Consider the following 8,265-nt stretch of genomic DNA (forward strand, 5'->3'; position numbering starts at 1 on the left):
AAATTAAAAATTCAGTTATTTGGTTACACTAGCCACATTTCACATATACAATAACCATCCATGGCTAGTGGCTAAATATTGGACAGTATAGCTTTAAAGTATTTGTTTGTAAGGCAGAGAAATACCACACATGCAATTTCAAAGTGTTCTCAACATACTGTTCATGCTCTGTACAATCATTAATCATATATTCCCTTTATGTTTTCAAAAATTAATGATATTGAGTAGGAGCTCTGGTAGCACAGCGCCTAAAGCACCTGACTGCTAAGCTGGTGGTTCAAACCCACCAGTCACTCCTCGGAAGGAAGGTTGGGCAATCTACTTTCATAGTGATACCGCCTTGGAAACCCAAGGAGGGGTCATTATAAGTTGGGTCTGACTCTATGGCACATAACAACAACAACTCTACAAATATGTGCACTCCCATCAACTTTCAGCCAAACAACAGGCAGGCCTATGAGGTGAACAATAAAACCAGGAAGCAGCCACTGAATCTATTCCAACTCAAAACAATGCCCCCCCATCACTGGGTTTCCGAGGCAGTAGATTGACCCATCTTCCTTCTGCGGAGCAGCTGGTGGGTTTGAACCACCAACCTTCTGGTGACAAAATGCCTCAGGCATTGTGCCATCAGAGCTCTCTTAGAACAATCTCTTTAGAACAATCAAACATAAGGGATCAAAAGGGTAACATTTGACCAGGGATAGAGTTCAGACAGCAAGAATGGATAGGAAAGAAGGACAAAGGGAAATGGTAACCACAGATAGGAAGTGAGAAGAGTGCTGTTATATTATGGGGATTTTAATCAATATCATGAAGCAAAATGCTTATGAACTGTTGAACAGAAAACCAATTTACTCTGTAAAGTTTCACCCAAATCATAATTTTAAAAAGTAATAAACTAAAAAAAAAAAAGATTCACTCTTGACTTTCTGTAATTTCCTATACAGAAACTAGAGAAAAGCACTACACTTCTATTCAAAACTCTGCCAACACTATCATTTTAGAGATTTTTTAAGCTTAAACAGCTTCTGCCTTCTGGCTTTGGAGGTAGTTCCAAAACTCTATGCAAGAATAATTTTTATTTTGGTTTAGTTTTATACCCTCTCATACATACAGCAAGGAAAATATTTTCCCCGTGTGGAATCCCTAACAGCACACTTACTTGTTAACTTCAAAACTGGAATAGAACCGACAAGGTTCACTTAACAGAACACATGTTTTTGCTAGGGTAGAGGTTCCTATTAAAGGAGTAGTTTGCTCCTTGTACTTAATTAGGGACAGAGAGAGAAAAGTCCAATTTGCTTCCTTACTTTTACCTAAAGCTTCCATACTTTCCATTTATTCTGCAAAGAGTTAAGCTGCTGACTACTGACTGGAAGGCTATGAATGGAACCCACTCAGAAGCACCTCAGAAGAAAGACTTTGTGATCTGCTTCTGAAAGGCCAGTCTTTAAAAATCCTAGGGAGGACAGTTTACTCTGCACATATGGGGTCCCCATGAGTTGGAATCAATTCAATGCTAACACTGTTTTGGGGGATCTAGAGATTTTAGCATTGGCAAGCTACTATTACACTATAGGGACATTTAAGGAACGGGTCATGGCTGCAACAACTGAAAAGGTCTCCTGAACTTGAGGTAATTACATTTTGAAAATAAAGAAAATACTGAATGAAAGTAATACCCTCAAAATGCCCTGCAAAATAATCTTATTCTCACAGACCCAATATGTCTAGTCCTTCATTAAGCAGTCCTTCATTAAGTAAGTGGAGTAAATGGAGAAATGTAATAAATTTAAACCACAAGTTCTTCCCCTGGTAGATGTATGCCAATATTGTTAAATAAGTGAAAATTAATATTTCAAGGTTAAAGCATACCAAAGATGTCAGGGGATCACAGTCTAAATGATCAAACACAGATCTCTATTTTGATGCCACCAGAGCGCCTATGAAAATACTACGGAAGAAATATTAATAAATAAAGTGGGCCTCCAGATTCTATTCTAGGGTATACAATATTGTGGTAGGTTTCCAGTTTAACTATTAAAAAGGGAGAAAAAGACTCCCCATGCATCCTGATCTCCCTCAATATCATTATACAAAGAAAAAAAAACTTAAATCTGTAATAATATTCATGGAGCATACAGCCAGAAATTTTGGATTATAAGCAACATCAGCCACTTTTAAATATTTCTAAGAAAAGCTTACCAAACCCCAAAACTCCAAACTCACTGCTGTTGAGTCGGTTCTGACTCAGAGTGACCCTTCCTTGGGTTTCTGAGGCCATATCTCTATGGGAGTAGACTGCCTAGTCTTCCTTCCGAGGAGTGGCTGGTGGGTTTGAACCGCCAGCCTTCTGGTTAGCAGTCAAATGCCTTAGGCACTATGCTACCAGAGCTCCAAGAAAAGCTTACCAAATAAAACACAATTTAAGAGAAGGAATATGTAATTGTTTTTAAATAAATCAGGTTTCTCTCTAGTTATAAGCAATACTCACCAGCCTATGTTCATATACCCCTTTCCCCCGTATTTCATTTAAATCTCACAACAATCCTATGAAACAGGAATCCCCACCTCTACTTTATATATGAGAAACAGAAGCAAAGAGAGAGGAAGTGATTTACCAAAGGCCATGTGGCTTGTAAGTGGAAAGAACCAGTAATTAAATCCAGGTCTCCTGACTCCCAAATCTAGTGAGCTATTCACACTAAACTACAACTGCCTCCTAACATAGCCTAACACTATGTACTTTAAAATATAGTCCTTCAACTCCAACAGGCATTTCTAAATTATTCAGCCTCACTATGAGCTTTTTTTTTTTTTTCTCCTTTTTCTTCTTCTTCTTCTTCCAGGAGGCAGAGCCTGGTATCAAAGTGGTTAAGCAATTCGGTCACTAAGTAAAAGGTCTGCGGTTAGAACCCAGCAGCAGCTGTGTGGGAGAAAAATGAGGCAGTCTGCTTCCATAAAGATTACAGCCTTGGAAACCCTATGGGGCAGTTCTACTCTGTACTATAGGGCTGCTACGAGTTGGAATTCACTCCATGGCAGGGGGTTTGGTTTTATTGAGCTTTTTATATCATTCTCAGTTCTTGTATGAAAACTCCCCAAATGACAAAACACCTTTTCAAAGCAGGATGAACTCCCAGGACTGAATTTTAACTGTCAACTCTTAATACATGTTTTTTTAAAACACCGTTCTTCCTTGGATAAACAGCATTATTTTATTAGCTCATATCTGTCAGAATACTGTGTTCCAATATATCCAAATCCAATCCTGGAAGCAAACAGCCAAATTAGAAATTCTGCCTAGTTGTTTCAAAAAACTACTTATTTTGATCAATGAATGTATGACTGTGTCAAGTAAATTTAATTTTGGAGAGGAAAAGCCAACAAGAAAATCTGAGATTTAATTTGTAATTAGGTAATTTAAAACACTGATTGTATTCACCTTTAGAGTTTTAAAGCATTATTAGTTATCTTTATTTCTCTCAGTCATTACCATGTTAATATCACATTTAATTCTCTTAATCCATGTACATCAATCTTTTGAAAATGTAATTTTGTTATGGGGTTAGAATGAAAGTCACTTAAAACACTATTGTTCAGTATTAATGGGCCAGGAGACCTGGTGCCAAGTACAAACACACATATTAATTATATTCAATGGACACACTGCATGACAATATACAATTAAGGATGTTGTTGTTGTTATGTGCCATCGAGTTGGTCCCGACTCATAACGACCCCTCCTTGGGTTTCCGAGGCAGTATCACTACGGAAGTAGATTGCCCAACCTTCCTTCTGAGGAGTGGCTGGTGGGTTTGAACCGCCAGCCTTCTGGTTAGCAGTCAAGTGCCTTAGCCACTACGCTACCAGAAGTCCTATAATTAAGGATATAAGGCATCAAAACAGAATGTTAATAAAATAAGACTTTACAAAACTGAATTTTAAAACATCTAATCAAATGTTTGTGTAAATATCAATTTAAAAAAAGAGGCACAGCTTTTAAATCTGGAAAAATAACCTCTTCAAAAAAAAAAAAAAAAAAAGGAAGGGGGAGGGAAAAATCAAAGTAACCCAACATCAGCCAACTACTCAAGCATCCTATTCATTTTCACCTTCGGCATATGTTCATCCAAGCTCCAAACTCAGTAATATTCTAAAGCAAAGCATGCCAATTTTAAAAAAGCATAGGTATCAACATAAAACTATAACACACTGAAAAGAGGACAAGCATCATCCATTTGCAATAGAACGTCATTAAGAACCTCATAAAGGAGATGTCATTCAATCCTTGTCAATAAAGCAAAGAAAATATTACCTCAATATCATCAAAATTAAAAATATTCAATGTAGTTTTAAAAAGTTAAATTACAAAGAATTGCTGAATTTGAATTCAGGTTATAAAGTACTACTACATATGTAGACATCAAAAGTGTCAGAGATTCTTTGAATATAGAATTAATTAAAAATTTTATGGCATCTGAGACTGAATGATCAGGTATGTCTAGGCACAAAGAAATACACCCATGATCATATAAAAGGCTGGCAGACAATATTTCTACATATGTATTTGTATGTGCTGTAAGATGTCCATATAAATAGAACGAATGTGGGCAAAGTTATGATAACTTCCTAGCCACTGCCAACTACCCTGATGGAGTGAGTTGTTGGACCTGTGGGCTTGAGACCATGGTCATGGGGAACATCAAGGTCAAGTGGCATAACACACTACACAAAAACATTGTTCTATATTCTACTTTGGCTAGTAGTGATTGGGGTCTCTCTTAAAAGCTTGCAAGCAGCCACCTAGATGCAACAATTGGCCTCTCCTTGTCCAGAGCAAAGAAGAATGAACCAAACCAAGAACACATGGAAACAATTAGTCCAAGGGACTAGTGGATCATGTGAAACTCAGCCTATAAGACCATGAAACAAGAACTAGATGGTGCCCGGCTATCAATGTCAACCACTTGAAAGGAACAGTGCAGGAGATCCTCGATAGTGGGAGAAAAATGTGGAACAAAACTCAAAATCATATAGAAGACCAGGCTTACTGGTCTGATAGAGCCTGGTGAAACACCTGAGACTACAGCCCCTATTTACCCTTCAGGCTTGGAATTGAAATCACTCCCGTGGCTTCCAGCCAATCAACAGACAAGCATATAGGGTGAACATTTACATCGGGTAAATACACTCCTTAGAATGATCAATCATGGGAGAAAAACCAAAAAAATCAAACTCACTGCCGTCGAGTTGGATTCGACTCATAGCAACCCCTCCCTGGGTTTCCAAGGCAGTATCACTACAGAAGTAGATTGTCCCATCTTGCTTTTGAGGAGTGGTTGGTGGATTTGAACTGCCAGCCTTCTGGTTAGCAGTCAAATGCCTCAGGCACTATGCTAAAAGAAGAGCAGTATTTGCACAGGGAGATAGCTCAGGGGGCAGGAATGCATAGGAAAAGAAGGACACAGAGAAGAGGTAACTACAGGGAAGAAGAGAGAAGAGAGCTGTTACATTGTGGGGATTGCAGTCTATGTCATAAAACAAAATGTGTACGAACTGCTGTATGAAAAATGAATTTACTCTGTAAACTTTCACCCAAATCACAATAAAAATTAAAAAAAAATTATGGAATCTGTTTATCAGTGGTTACCAGGGGCTGAGGGGAAGCAGAAATGGAGTAATTACTTAAAGGGGTACTGAGTTCTCCGTTTCCCAAAATCCACCACCATTAAGTCAATTCTGACTCAGTCTCATAGTGACCCTGGAAGACAGAGTAGAACTGTCCCATAGGGTTTCCAGGGCTTTAAATCTTTATGGAAGCACAGTGCTACATCTTTCTCACATGGAGCAGCTGTTAGGTTTGAACCGGTAACTTTTCAGTTAGCACCCTAATGCTTAACCACTGTGTTACCAGGGTTCCTTAGTTTTCCTTTGCTGTTGTTGTTGTTATGTGCCGTGGAGTAGGACCCGACTCATAGCAACCCCTCCTTAGGTTTCTGAGACAGTATCACTACAGAAGTAGATTGCCCAACCTTCCTTCTGAGGAGTAGTTGGTGGGTTTGAACCGCCAGCCTTCTGGTTAGCAGTCAAGTGCCTTAGGCACTAGGCTACCAGAGCCCCCTAGTTTTCCTTTAGGGAAATGAGAAACATTTGAAAACAGATGGTAGTGGTAGCACAATACAGTTAATGGAATTAATGACACTGAATTGTACACTTACTTAAAAATGTTTTGTTATATATATATTCTACTACAATAAAATGACTGATGAACAACATGCATGAACTTTGAAAACATCAAGCTAAAGAAATCATAAAAGACCACTAATTTTATGACTCCATTTATATAAAATGTCCAGAATAGGCAAGTCTATAGAAAGCAGATTAGCTGTTGTTTAGGTCTGGTGTGCTGGGAAAAGTGGGGGTGACTGCTAAAGGGTTCAGGTTCTCCTTTTGGGGTAAAATGAAAATGTTCTAAAACTGCGATGGTGGTTGCACAACTCTATGAATATGCTAAAAACCACTGAATTGTACAGTTTAATGGGTGAACTGTAATTATATCTCAGTCAAGCTGTTACAAAAAAATTATGGCGTTTTTCAACAAACAAAATGTTGATAACAATCAAATAGCTTTTTAACTCCATACATGGGTAGCTCTGTGGAAATTCAACTCTGAATAACAAAAACAGGAAATATTGGGTTCTGGTCATGGCTGTGACATTAACTAGCTATGTCAATTTGATCAATTCACTCAACCAACCCCTTGTGCCTCAGGATCTCTCCTCAATATTGGGTTGTTGGATCAAATAATATACAAAGGATCTTCCAGTTCTATGAATCTGTGACTGCCCAGGTCACGTTATAATATTAAGTACAAAAAATAAAGTTTAAGAAACAAAATCAATGAATACGATGTAAGCTTAGATGTGATTTTTTCTCTTGGCCATTTCTCACATTACGTACTCTTTTAGTGACTATCTCTTTTGAAGAAAAATACAGAACATTCTTTAAAAAACAGGGTAGGGTGTGCTTACACTGCTTTATTATATAAGATACCTCTCACCAATCACACAATTTGCTGATTATTTCCAATACTAGCTTATCACAGGATGCTACTAAAGCACCTACAACTGATGATTCTATTGTAACAATAAGATATTATAGCTTCACTTATAATTGTTCTATCTTTACCACCTTAGAGGAGCCCAGGTGGCACTGCAGTTAAAGTGGTTGACTGCTAACCAAAAGGCCAGCAATTCAAATATACCAATGACTCCACAGGAGAAAGATGTGACCGTTTGCTTCTGTAAAGATTTAAAGGTTTGGAAACCCTATGAGGCAGTTCCAGTCTGTCCTATAGGGTCTCTGTGAATCAGAATGACTGGATAGCAGTGGGTTTGGGTTTATTACTTAAAGAGGACAACAGGGAAAAAAAGGGACTCAGAAAAGTTTTCAAGAGTATAATCTCTTGGAAGAAATCTCTTAACTTATAACTCAAAAAACTACAACCTACAAAACAGTTAAAAACGAAAACACTATTATGATGTCAACAAATCAAAAGACGGGAAACTATGCTAAATGCTACCAATTAATAGAATCAAATTAATATAAAAAGGAAGCCATTATGATGACATTTTATTTCATTCATGTACTTTAATTTAGACTGTAGATTTAATCTTCCATTACCCATTTCACATATATATATAATTGAACTACATGACTAAATTAAAATTTGGTCTTATCCACAAATTCAATATTTACTTACTTCTCTAATTCCTAAGAAATAAAAAAAGAAGACTCAAATATCCAAAAGATTCATGTGTTTATAAAAGCAAAAGACAAAAAAACCAAGCTCACTGCCATCGAGTCAATTATGACTCCTGGCGACCCACATTGGTTTCCAAGGCTGAAAATCTTTACAGAAGCAGACTGCCTCATCTTTGTTCCACAGTGCAGCTGGTGGGTTCAAACCACCGACCTTTCAGTTAGCAGCCAAATGCCTTAACCACTACACCACCACACCACCTTTAAAGGCAAAATAGTTAGTGTAAAATCACTGATTACTAGCCATGTTGATGTTCATCAACTACTAAACTATTTTAAGGATATGAGTTCCATTAAAAAGAAAAAAACTTTTGTAAAAGAGAGATGCCAATTTTTGAAAGTAAAACTACTTGACCAAAAATGAGTATTAGTATCTAAGTCTAACCATACTGACAATTCTTCCTGAACCAGTGTTCTTACCTAGAAATGTTATCACAA

This window comes from Orycteropus afer, unplaced genomic scaffold (assembly GCF_000298275.1).
Source record: "Orycteropus afer afer isolate SDZICR_OR568_19922 unplaced genomic scaffold, OryAfe1.0 scaffold01103, whole genome shotgun sequence".
NCBI lineage: Eukaryota > Metazoa > Chordata > Mammalia > Tubulidentata > Orycteropodidae > Orycteropus > Orycteropus afer.